Source organism: Camelus dromedarius, chromosome 5, assembly GCF_036321535.1.
Source record: "Camelus dromedarius isolate mCamDro1 chromosome 5, mCamDro1.pat, whole genome shotgun sequence".
Lineage (NCBI taxonomy): Eukaryota > Metazoa > Chordata > Mammalia > Artiodactyla > Camelidae > Camelus > Camelus dromedarius.
In genome coordinates this window covers 39,501,881-39,515,131 of record NC_087440.1, presented here as the reverse complement: position 1 = coordinate 39,515,131, position 13,251 = coordinate 39,501,881, and the positions used below count along the sequence as shown (strand labels likewise).

Below are 13,251 nucleotides of genomic sequence, written 5' to 3'. Positions count from 1 at the left end.
TTCTAGAAATAGTATTACTGGGTCAAAGTATATAAGCTTTTTTTTTTTTAAAGCTAATACATACAAATGTTTTTCAGAAAAGTTGTGCTATGTCAGTTTACATGTTTATCAATATTGTTGGATGATGTTGATATTACTTGCCATCTTATTTGATAAAACATAAGTTAGCAGAAGATACAGACAAGAAAACCTGAAAAGCAACATGTGAAAACTTCCCATGTGTTTGATTTGCATTTTTATTTCTAATGAGGTTGAACAATGTTCTAATACACACTTACTGGCTGTTTGAATTTTTTCAGTGACTCATATATTGATGTCTTCTGTTTTCCAACTGAGTTTCAGTCTTTTTCTTATCAATCTGAATGAGATACTTGTACATATTAAAACACTACCTTTGATACATATTTCTTTTAAATATTCCCCCATTTTTTCTGCCTTTTACTTCTGTTTATAATGTTCATTGATACACATGTTTTAAAATTATAGATAGAAAAGTCTAAACATTTTTCACTTTGTAATTTCTTTTGTTGCTCTCATACCTTAGGAAGTGTTTCTCAATTTTTTTTTAAACAGATATTTGGCATTTTACAAGTGAAGCATGGGATGGCTGTACCAATGGGTGGCTAAAGGAAAGTCAAGAAATGAGTCTGAGCTTTGGCGGTGGAGGAAATGTGTGTGGAATCGTTACCCATCCTGGAAACTCAGGCTGGCATCTCTTGCCTCGGGGTGCAGATGGCTGCACTGAAGCCACTGAGCACGTGCCGACGCGCCAGAGAAAGGTAGGTGAGAGACGTGGGTGCTGACAGACGGTGGCTCTGAGAACAGGTAAAGAATGCTTTTCTTTTTTTTTTAAGAGAAAGTTTTCAAGTGATGATGTTGGGGGAAATGGTGTAGAAGTGGCAGTGGGAGCACCGGAGAGTAACCTCTGTTCTTTTACACTGAGAGAATTAGAAGCTTAGGAATCGTGGCCTCAGTTAAGAGCGAGTTTCGAGTCGTGGGCTCCAAGGGAGAAAGGTCTGAAGAAAGGTGAAGAGGCAGAAGTGGGGCTTGTGGAAAAGATGGTGGTGATAGCTGACTTCACTCCTGATTGGGGTTCACAGGTAAAAATACAGGTACTGTGTTAAATTTGAATCTTAGATAAACAATGACTGCTTTGTTTTGGTTTTGTTTTTTAGTATGACCCAAAATATTGCATATACTTTTCAATTTTAACTGCGTATCCTGTATTTTTATCTATTAAATCCGGCATCTCTGCTCATGGAAGAACAAGGATTCTGTGCGGCACCGAGGAGGGGTTTGAGGGGAGGGAGTCACGTGGGTGGCAGGAATAAAGAATGGAGTTTGGAAGACTTGGCCTGGGATACTTCTGTGTGATGCAGAAAAACTTGTGAATGGCTGGAACTTTCTCATGGGAGAGGGCTGGAGAACCAAGCAGTCATGGAAAATTCAAGTGACCGTTGGTGTGAGGAAGGAACTTTTTCAAATTTGCCTCAGATGTGGCATCCAGCATGATGGCCAGTTGTTATTTTCCTGTGTGAATGTGTGTGTTCTGGGTTGGTGGTTCTCCACAAACGTCTCCTGAGTCGGTGTCTTCTGCTAATTATTATTATTATTATTATTATTATTATTATTATTATTATTATTATTATTATTATTATTATTATTATTATTATTATTAATCTTACGGGAAGAATTTGACTAGGCAACTAAAATTTGTTGGTTTTTTTCTGGCTGTCTTCCAGCACATCTTGAAGTGGTTATTTTTCAAAGTGTTTTCAGTTAGAAGCCCTGTGTTAAATCCACCATCGATAAAGAACAGAGGTTTATTTATTGGAGAATATTCTTAGTAACATTATTTATACTTCGCAATAATTTAGAGGAGCCAGAAGTGGGAGATAGCCCAATAATTATCTATATCTGTTATTTTGTGAATGAAAATCTATTTTTGACATCTTTAATTAAGCAAATTTCCTTTCTCTTCTGATCCCAATAAGTTTCAATGACCACTGGTCCATCTCAGTACCTCGACAAAGTCTTCTAATCCCGTGGCAGAAGTAGCCCCACTTGGCTGCGAGGAAAACAGGGCGCCATGCTTATGATCTTGGTCAGCCAATACCAGTGTAGGCGTCATTTCCGTATCTGAACTTGGTGTTAGGTCATCTGTGTATTTTCATAGTCTTCCCACGTGGTAGGGATAAAAAGGCAGTCATTTTTTACTGATTCTATTTACATAGTTTGTAATTAGCTTTGCTGCAGAATTACACTCTTTCCTTCAATTTAAAAATATGAAGGCCTTTGCTAATGGTGATGGTAAAAATGGGGTAGAAGCAGCCTTTCCTCAAACTGGGTGCAAAGCAGATTTGTAGATATTAATTACTGTCCCCTTTCCCCGTGTCACATTCAGCTCTAGGGATGTACTTGGTATTTTTAACATCAACACTTCAGCATCATATCAGGTGGCGTCTGGGTCTAAGTGTCTTCTCTGTAATGCCAAATGATTATTTTAAAATCGGGCACCACGTGTCCCTTGTGTCCCCGTAGCTGCACGCTCCCACTGCACTCGTCGTAACTGTTTTGTGGTTAATTCTCTCCACTGCAGGGACGCCAGGTATTTACGGCCGCCCTTGCTCTAGGGCTCCAATTATTTGACCTGATGTGAGAGTGAATCCATCTCTAACAGTAGGCTGTCTTTTGCCCATTTCTCCATTTTATTATTGCATTTATTCCTAACAAACTCCATTGGCATGCCATTAATAAAGTTCTTAGCATTTTTTAACAGCTTGCAAAGCTGCATTTTAGAAATGACACGAGGGCTCAGATCGCATGCCTGGGGATAAGCCTCTCCTGCCACTTAGCCTCCCTCTTACTCAGAGATACAACCTGCGTCCTTTAGTTTTCTCCTTAATCCCTTTAGTTACAAGCAAAACCAGATACATTCAAATAAGTTTCCCTGAAAGAGTAGATGATTTATACATAAAACACTTGAGATTGAGCACTCCTTTATTCTGTAGAGAGGATTTAGCATAGTTTCTACTCCTTGCACAAATAATTCACAGATGTAGTGATGATTACTAGTATTAATTATCTACGTGGGAGATCCTATTGCCTTTACTTTCTTCTGGTAAGTTCTGTATATTATTCTTGGGGGTTTTAAAACATGTTATATTCTTCAATTATAAACATCTGATATACTTGATAAACTAGCTTATATCTAAAGTGGAAACTGAAAAACGTCAGGCCAGCCTAGAAAGATCTTTATTCCGAAGGCTATTTCTTACCCTTCAAAGTCTTTTTGTTGACACTAATAACCAACATCTACAATCCTTTCTCTCAAAGTTGAATGCCTCTTCCCGACCAGGTGAAACAGCAGTGTGTACGTAAGTCACTTAGGGGAAGACAGACGTAGCCCTAAACGGGAAACAAGGGCAAAGACCAAATTATCTTTCTACTAAGAGAATTAGTTTATTTTACAAAGAATATTCTCGTACACAATTTGAAGTCTAACATTTTAGGAGATGCGTGTTTTTAAGTCCAAAAACATAAAATTATCAATAAAAATCCTTGCTATTTCAACAACAATTTTCCTTTCTCTTTTTGGCTCGTTGGGGAAGAAAGAAGGCATTTAGATACATGCAGAACGTGTAAGTAATCTCTGTAAGATGATATTCTTGGGATTTTCCATATTTATATATTTTTCCTACATTGTATTTTCACTACCCAAGAGCCCTGGCTGTTATTTTTTTCCGAAGTCTGAAGATCACCCCACGGATTAACAAATGATTGAGGAGTCTCTCTTAAAAGACTCTTTAAAAAACTGTCAGAATCAGCCTGAGACAAAGATTTATTATGAACTATTTAAAGGGCTTAATATATGTATCCCCAATGAGCCCTTGGAGCAAACTAAAAAGGAAGAGTGGAATTCTCAAAGAATAGGACAAATTCTCCAATGCCCCACTTTCTTCACACCATGATTACTGTTTACTCAAAGGATAAAATGCCTAACCTGTCACACAAAGTCTTCAGAAGCCACAGTCCTGCTGATGTACAGTAAAAACAAAACAATGAAGACCGACAGTAATGTGCTTGAGAACAGCAGCTGTAATTTACTTTCTAACCTGTTCACTAACACACTAATGTGGCTACATCTTGTAGCAAGAGCTGATCCCTGACCCGCACAGCAATCAAACAACTATCCGAGTGTTGGCTGTCACAGAAGCTGGGACCGTCACCTTAATTATACGTTCCTGGATAACAAACCTTCCCTTAATGAGCAAGTTTTCTCCTACGTGCATCCCGGCTCGCCCCTTCTGTCCTTGAAAAGGCCCATTGCAGAGCACTGCGATTGGGGTTTGTGAAGCATATTCGTAAGTATTCTTCCTACCAGGTAATAAATACTACCTGTTTGCTTTATGAGAATGCCAAGATATAATTAAAATTATAGGCTTGCACTCCTGGGAGGCTCGAGAGAAGAATCACTCAAAACTGAAGGGAAACTTTTCAGTGAACTCAGAACCAAGCTTTTCTCTTTTCGTATCAGTAATATAATAATCATTTTTATTGTAATGTTTTATTTTCTTTGGGATTTATATTGGCAGTGAGATCCCCTCCGCCCCATCCCTTAATTGATATGATTTCTGCACTAGTGTTCCTTCTTTCCAGACATGGGATTTCTTTTATTTTCCTCTCATTTTAACTTTCCCTAATTCTGCTATGATCGGCAGACAATGGCCCAACAATTAACACAGACATATAGGACGGTCTAATAGGGAGGTTTTATAGTCGTCCCTTGGCATCCGTGAGGGATTGGTTCCAGGACACCCCACCCACTGGGAACACCAAAACCCACGGATTCTCAATCCCTTATATAAAATGTCACAGTACAGTCTGCCCTCTGTGTCTGAGGGCTCCCCCCGCAGGTGGGTGAAACCGTGGCTGCAGGACCCGCAGGTACTGAGGGCCAACTCCACCTTGAGAAGTAGCGCCTCTCTACGGCAAGAAGACCTATAGCACTGAGAACAAGCAGCCGAGACAATCTTAAGTGTAAAGATTTACATCCCCACGTCACTAGCTCAGTGCTGGGTTGGGACAGGCCCATCAGCAAGGCAAATGGCATAGACTGGTGACTCAGTGCAGAAAAGTAAAGGACTTGGAGACCTTTGATGGATTCTACTTTGATTTCGTTTTTATCTCCTTAGTACTTTGATTCTTTTTCTTTTCCCTTCATATGGGTAGATACGTTTTCTCTGTAAAACAGTTTTGGTAATGTTCGATGAGATGTACAGTAATATGCAGAGTGCTTAGAGAACCCTCTTGTGTTCACTTTAAATTGCCACGTGCAGTGGAATACATCAACTAACCCATGTAAGCCATATTGCTTGGCACTTGATGAGCACTCAGTGGATGTTAGCTTTTATGGTTGTAGTTGGTATTGCTAATATCTCTGCAGGTTGGTTCTAGCACCTATTTTTAGGATTACTGGTTGATCAAGGAGCAGGTGAGGACGGTAGCGCTCAGCAGTCCCCTGGGTCCCAGAGCAGAGGGTCCTGTTCTGGACTAACAACAGTGGCACCCTTGGGCAGGATGACAGCCACAAACACGAAGAGTGGCAGCATGGCGTGGCGGTGGGACATATGCCTTGGAATTAGGATGCTGGAGTTCTAGGTTTGGCTTAGCAACTAAATAGCTCTACAGTCTAAAGTTAATCATGCGCTCTCTCCTCCATCTACTCCCTTATCCCTATAAGGCTCATGATATTACATGTCTTACCCAACATCAGGAGGTCACTAGGAGAATCAAATAAATCCATATAAAGGAAGAGCTTGATTAATGTAAGTTAAATTTGAGCAGCAGACATTTGTTGAGTACTGATGAGGTACCTGGTGCTGAAATAATCATATCAAATGTGAGTCTGATTAAAATCGGAAAAAAAAACCTACCTATAGACATGTTACTATTTTGTTCTCAAAATTCATATATTCACCAACATTCCTGGTTGTGCTATTATCATTAACATGACTTTGGGTAAAAGATTTCTAGGCTGATAAATTTCAGAAATGGATAGGTATCATGAACCTGACTGTGAGACGGTAAGAAAATTTTACAGTCACTGGCTTTACTAGAAAGTGCTGCAGAATAAATGTGAACGGGAGAAAATGCAAATGTGAAAGAGGGGCATAGAGAATTAAACAGGGAATGAAAATGAGGAGGAAGAAGGATGTAGGGTAGTAAGAGAGAAACTAGAGAGAGGGGGCTGAAAAGTTACAAAGGACTAAGAGGATGAGGAAAACACGGACGCATTACAGAGATGAAGCAACAGTAAAATGTGCAAAACAGGAACCTAGGAATATGGAGGAAAAAGGGGGAAAAAGACTGGGAGGAATTGGAATGCCAGTCTCATAACTATATCATGGGTTTGAGCTTGCAAACCAGCTGCTGGTTTTCAGTTGCATGTGTCAATGACCTGTGCTTTCCCCAGGCCTAAAAAACTGAAGGAAGCATGAATTAATGCATATTTGGAGTGGTTGAAAAATAAACGTAACCATTACAAATGCAGGTATCCCCAAATTTGCAATATTATGGTTTTAAATCCATATGCTGGGTGGTGGCTAGATTTTCTTAATAGCCATTTTATTTTGTGTGTACCAGGTTGGAGATACAGGGAATTAGGATTAACGCCAGGTGATTTACATACACATGTAATTTAGTTGTCACAGCACTCCTGGAGATAAGCACTTTCATTTTTCCCATTTTAGGGAGTATCCATTGTCTATGACCATGCACTCTGAAACCCCCATGATTGCTTATATATCATGGCTTTAACTAAATCTAGATGTATTAGTTGTAATTTACCTAGAAATCTTTAACTGTCTTTCCTCTTGGCTGCCATATGTTTCAGAGAGACCTTGTGCATGAGAAGGGGGGCAAACGGATACTAGGAATTTGGAGTAATTTTAATTTTTACTTAATTTTCCAGATTCTATGAAATGTACATTTATTATTCTGTAACAATAGCTTTCTCTCTGCAATAGGTTTGTGTGTTTAAAGGGTTGGTGCTTGTACTGTCCAAAATGTTCCCCAAATAGTCTGCTTCAGCCTACTCTGGAAGTACAGATTTCAGGGGAAAGTTGGTGTTGAATATCAGTAATTAAGAGTGCCTAACTTGTACCTCATCAGAGAGAAGGAATCAGCGTGCCTTTGCAGCTGAACCCTATGACTCCTTTCTGTCTCCTGTCACTAAGAAAACTGGCTTTTCTCTCTTTGTGATTTTGGGGGTGGTGCTAAGATCAGAAGAAAAATGCCAAAGAATGCTCAGGTTATTTGACATTCCCTAAGTTTATGCAAATCCTACAATGGTTTTCAAACAGGAGAAGGTTTCTCTGGCAAATCCCTCCTAACTACAACTCCCCCCTCGTCTGTAGCCAGGGCCTTCTAGGGCTGTCATTTTATGAGCTATCCCTTTCCGGAAACTGGCTTTCGAAAGTTTTAAAGAGTTATTTCTTCCCTTGAACATTTTGTAACACATTTACATACAGCAGAACACCATTTTGAAAGAACGAATTAAAAATCTAAAAATTATGTATGAATATAAGAAAGAAAATGTTAAGGCAGTGTCCTGCAGTAGGTGGCAATAAAGGCTGCGGAGAAAGTTGGAGAAAGTGAGACAGTGCAGGGAGAGGGCAGCTGTAAGGAACAGTGAAAACAAAAAGGAAGAGTAAGGGAAGGAGCAAGCGAAAACTGCCAAATGCAGAAGAGAGTAGAATTCCACTTGGATGAGGCCCCTAAAATAGGGAAATTCATAGAGACGAAGTGCAACAGTGGTTACCAGAGGCCCACGGCGGGGGGCGGCAGATGGGGAGCTGTTGTTTAATGGGTACAGAGTTTCCATTTCAACTGATGAAACAGTTCTGGTGATGATGGTGGCACGATGTGAACCTACTTAATGCTACTGCACTGTACACTTAGAAATAGCCCCAGTGGTAAGTTTTATGTCATATATATTTTATCACACAAAATAGGACTTAGACTTATGAAAAATGACATGATACCAATGATTCCCCCCCCCAAAAAAAAGAAGAAATAAATGTCAAAGTAGAAGTCCTGAAGGAGAAAAACCTGATAGGAAGAACAGAGAAGCAAAGCATGGAAGGAATGGATAACCATGGTTTCCATCAAGTCTGAGGGGAAGGAGAGCTGGAGTGTCACATTTCAGTTACTTATTTATTCAACACATACACATTTGATGCTTCCCTCTGTGGGGGCAGTGGGATATAGAAATGAATTATATAGGTAACTGTCCTCGTTTTCAAAGACGGGCTGCAAAGATCAATGAGACATTGTCTTGCCCTCAAGGAGTTCATGGTCAGTGCTTATCTAACTTTATTTCATAGATAAATTAGTACATTTAATGAGGTCCTGCCCTCCTCCAGTGCAGCCTTTAGGATGGAGGCTGGAATTGTAGCCCAAGTTAAACATATATTGGTCCTGGTACCACAAGCCCCTTCCAGCACAGACGGAGAGAACTAGATGACCTAGAACAGTCTCCCCATGAGTAGCAATAAACATGAGAGCAGAGGAGGGTAAGCTGTTTGCTCGAGTTTACCCCATTCCCCAGGAATAGAGTCTGGAGCACAACCCAAGTTTCCTGACTCCCAGCCCAACCTTCACTTGATTAAAAATCCCTAATTAGTAATCAGAACAACAAAGGTGATTCAGACTGTTCTACTGAGTGCCAAGGACTTACTGAAATAAGGAAAATCAGAGAGGGTTTAATTTCAAGGACTCAAGGGTCATTATTTTATAGGACAGCAACCCATCATATAAATATCAGGATGAAGAAATACCACAATCAGAGCCAGATGACAAACACAAGCCAGAAACTGTTCCAGGGTGACTAATGCAATAATATTGAGGAATGTCACAGGTCCCTATTATAGTCAAAGTCACTTTAACTAATTGGCTCAGGCTATAAAAACATACAATCTGGGTCAAATGACACTGCTGAACGAAGCTTCTCTGCTCAGACATTATCTTAAATCAAAGCTTCCCAATAGGAAGGCAAGAGACAAAGAGAAGGTCCAGTTTTGCTGGAGATCATGAGAGATTTCAAAACTGGCTTGTTTAATAGCAGCCAGCTTATATATCTATGGGCAGTGATGGTAACATTCTTCCTTCCTTAGTATTGCTTCATACTTTGGAAGCATATGATGTTTCAAGGGATAGCATGGGATTTCACTGACTCTAAGTCGACATCCATTTTAAGATGCTCCATCCTTTTGTGAGGCACTAAAACACGATGCCAGTTATAGAATCATGAGCTAGCACTGATTATAAGAGGCACCCCAAAGTCAGAGATGTTAAAATGTGGGGGAAAAACAATCAATGACAAGGTATTTTTCCTGACTCAGGATTAAATTTGATAATTCTCTCGCTTGTTTTTTAAAAAGGGAAATAAATCAAAGCATATGTCGTTGGTACTGTTGACTCCTTACCCAAATTCTTCCTGTTTTTTTTTCCCTTAAAAATATCCTATCTCCCTGACCCAGGCATTTTCTCCCCCATGTACCCATCTCCCTCTGCCCATCTGCTTTATTCAGGGAAAGTAAGCTCAGCCCCAGGCATGAATTATGATTGGTTAAAGTCAGTGTGACTCGTTGCCTGCAACTGGTTTCAGAATTTATTCATTCAACAAATATTTAATGAGTTTCTACTGGTTCCAGTCACTATTCTAGGTTCTGAAGTTATTGTAGTGGGGAAAAAAAAGAAAAAAAACCCTCCCCAGTAAAGCTTACATTCCATTAGGTGGTTAAAAAAAAAGACAAGATGAATAATAAACTAGATAGTATTCCAGATTGTAGGAAATATGGAGAGAGATAAGACAGGGGATGAACACAGGGAATGTAGAGAAAGAAGGTTGTAATTTTAAATAGTGTGGCCAGGAAAGGTCTCACTGGGAAGGTGGTATCTGATTACACACCTGAATGAAGGACGGCAGTGACCATTTGGCTATGTGGCAGAAGAGCGTTCTAGGAAGAATAAACAGCCTGTACAAAAGTCCAGGGTGGGACCGTGCACCGTGTGTTTATGGAATAGCAAGGAGGCTGTGTAGTGACAGCGGAGTTTGGGAAGGAGAGTGAGGGATAAAGGCAGAGAGATGGAGATGGGTGGTGTGGGCATGTTAGGGGTACAGCCTTGAACTTGGGATTTCACTCTGAGTATGATGGCAAAAGCCACATGGGAGTTTTTAGTAGAGTTGAGGCATGATCACGCTCTTGTGCTGAGATTGCAGGGAAAGGATGAAGGCGAGAGCACCACTGAGGAGGCTGTGGTCACAGTCCAGGAGGAGGTGGTGGTGGAGAAGATGGTCAGATCGGTCTGATTCAGGACCTACTGAAGGGACAACTGACCAGCTGTGCTGACAGACTGAATATGCGATGGTAGAGAAAGAAGTGTCAAGAATGCCTCCGAGGATGACCGTATTGGTAGAGATGCACTTCCACCATGAGAAGTTAGGGGATGTCTGCCCAGTCTGGCTCTTGGGGGCAGTTTGGTATCAACTTGAAAAGAGACTGAACAATCGCAAAGACTCCTTCTCTGCACCTGGACATTGCTGTGAGGATGTGGCTGCTGCTACAAATGTAAGTGAGAAGCAAGGCTGAGGACCAGACTCATAGGCTGAGGAGGCAAGAGCAGAAAAGTGGAAAGAACCTAGCTTTTGATGATCTTGTTGGGCCACTGAAGTAACAAATCTTAGGGGTGTCCTTCTTTTGTGCTTCATATTACATGAGATGACAACTTCCTTTTAAGTTAATGAAACTGATACTAAATTGAAATCATCTTCCTTGGCAGATAGTAGATGATAAATCCAGTTAATAGAACTTAGAGCTTTGAGCATGTAACTCGATTTTCCTGCCTCCAATGAAGGAGAAGGAGGGTTGATAATTTTCAAGAAGATTTGGCTCTGGGATAACTGGGAGAGGAAGATGGCAATGATGTTAAGGGACCTCACATGACATAGAGAGTTGGCCTCCTATTGGTGAGATGAGTGGGACACATGGTATAAATAGAAGCAGAGTTTTGAAAAAAAATTAGAAAGAATCCATTCATTTCCTAATAAAGAGCCCAGCTTTCAGAGCATTCATGCAACCCCTCCCCACCTCATGCCTCCTTCTGCACGTGGCCTGCACCTGCACCCCTGTAAGAATGGACCAGCTTTCTCAGGGTCTGGTGTTCATCACATTAAACCAGAGACATCCTGCAGGCTGCGCAGCCATTAACCAGTCAGCAGTTCCACCTTCCTCAGTGATATCTGACTCTATTGAGCACTGTATGGAATAAACCCTGGGATCTATTGGTGGTAGCGTGACATCTAGGTTATCAGAGGCAGTGGTGATTTAGAAAACAGTGATTAAGGCAGGGATTTTGTCTTAAGACCCTTGTCTTGAACTTGAGCGTCCTGTCACACAAAGTTGTGTGTCTGCTCAGCGTGCGGGAGCTGGCTTTGTGGAGACAGTGGGCTTTGTCCTGTTTGAAAATACTTGGCTTCTCTCAGGAACCCAGGCTGTGAAGCATGTTTGCATCTTATGGTTTTTTGGGGCAGCTTGGATCATTCATGGAAGATGCCACTTGAATGCATGTGTACTGTTGTAGAATTCAGATCTGTTATATCTCATCCTGTTGGCTTCTCGGTCATTTGTGGTACATGTTGAGTTTTACCTGTGCTAACTCAGACTGGGACACGGTACAGAAATAGTCCCTCAAAGGGGAAGACTCTGGCTGCAAAACCACCAAGGCCCTTCCCATCACTGCCCCTCTTCTGATTGGTGTTTTTGCAGGTCCCAGTGATGGGAATTTTTAGAACAAAGTGGAGTACTTGGAGTGCTTATTTGCATGTCAGTTTCCAGAATGCTTCTCCAACTTTTCACCGTGCCATAGTGATGCTTTTGTATCTCTTCTGCCTGGGAACAAACAGAGAGGAAGGGCTCGAAGTGGGTCAGCACAGTGTCCTGGCACTTCCTTTGGCTGAGCCTTTGCCCAACGGGGTGGAAGCCAGCCTGTTACTGCTCCCAGGCCCCTCAGGTCCTCGGCAGTCATGCAGAACTGGGAGGTCTCCTCTTTTTCTTGGGGTTTGGTGTGAGCAGGCACCTGACCATGGGAATGTTCCTGCCCTGGGTCACCAGCCGTATGCAAGTGACTGTGGTGGGAGTCTGACAGTCTCTCTTGGCTGCATTCGAGCCATCTTTCCCTTTAACCCGTGACTTGCCTGTCCGCACCTCTTGCTGGGAATAATCAATGTGGCAGGTAGGTGGCAGGAGGAAAGGAGGATTTCTTTTCCTTTGGGACACTAGCCAGGTCCTGTCATTATAGTAAATCAACTCTAAGTATCCTGCAGCACTATCATAAAACGGGCGAATGAAAACATTTTTTCTCCATCAAAAGAGTCTTTGAAGTTATGTTCACTGGCTGAATCCCACAGAAGAGTGTACAGGAAACAACATTCTGTGTACGTTGATTTGACCCAGCCCCCCTGTCATGCAGGGAAGTTCTCTACATTATAGTCTCAAAAGCATTGTCCGGTCACATTTGAAAAGGGCCCAACTCCAGTCATTTCCCCCGGGACGCACGTATCAGAGATTTTGACAGACAACGCTCGTCTCCCAGTTCAGCTATTGTTCCGAGGGTGCTGCGGAAGAGGCACGTTGCACGCTGAATTCCAAATAGTTTTCTCCCTGTCACCTGACAGTCTGTATATTAAAACAATATTATTAAAATTAAATTAATTTTATCTTAGTAAATTTTTAATGTGCAGTTATAAGGTAATCAGGGAAGTTTTATTATCCAGTGTGTGCATGTATATGTTATAGCAATAAATCCTTGACTGATGAAAAGGAAAAATAATAATAACAGAGAGGAGTTTCAGTCATGAAGGTGAGTGAGTTTGAAATATGTGCTTGCTCCCAGCAGAACTTTGAAGCAGATGTCCGGAAAATTCTGTGGGATAAGGTTGGGTTATGCCCTGAGAATCCTGGCACTTGGAGTACATTTCTGGATCTTGGACGGACTGGCCACTGATGACCTAAGTTACATATTTATAATGTGTATATATAATAAAGGAGATTTTGTTTATAAAGTAAGTTCAGGTCTTTTTTTTAATAGCTTATTTGCCAGGATCCAAAAGCATTTCTACTGGGCTTTCATCATTTGTGTTATGGAAACCTAGAATAAATAAAAATCAGTACTAGACGGGTAGGGAAT

General features: G+C 41.2%; 1 protein-coding gene and 1 long non-coding RNA gene across 10 annotated transcripts in view; one reads left to right on the top strand and one right to left on the bottom strand.

Annotated features, from left to right (window-relative positions):
- The window catches only part of NPAS3 (neuronal PAS domain protein 3), a 799,526-nt gene that overhangs the window by 74,762 nt on the left and 711,513 nt on the right, over nt 1-13,251 (bottom strand). The window lies entirely within an intron of this gene.
- Nucleotides 1-13,251, top strand: part of LOC116153509 (uncharacterized) — a 219,019-nt gene that overhangs the window by 127,431 nt on the left and 78,337 nt on the right. Inside the window, exons 1-2 of one of the 3 annotated variants that reach the window (XR_010380930.1) lie at nt 3,637-4,364; nt 10,286-10,634. This is a non-coding gene — a long non-coding RNA (uncharacterized LOC116153509). Of the gene's footprint in view, nt 1-573; nt 780-3,636; nt 4,365-8,433; nt 10,635-13,251 lie in introns of those variants that run through there. The other 2 variants (XR_010380929.1, XR_010380928.1) reach the window with 2 other exon arrangements.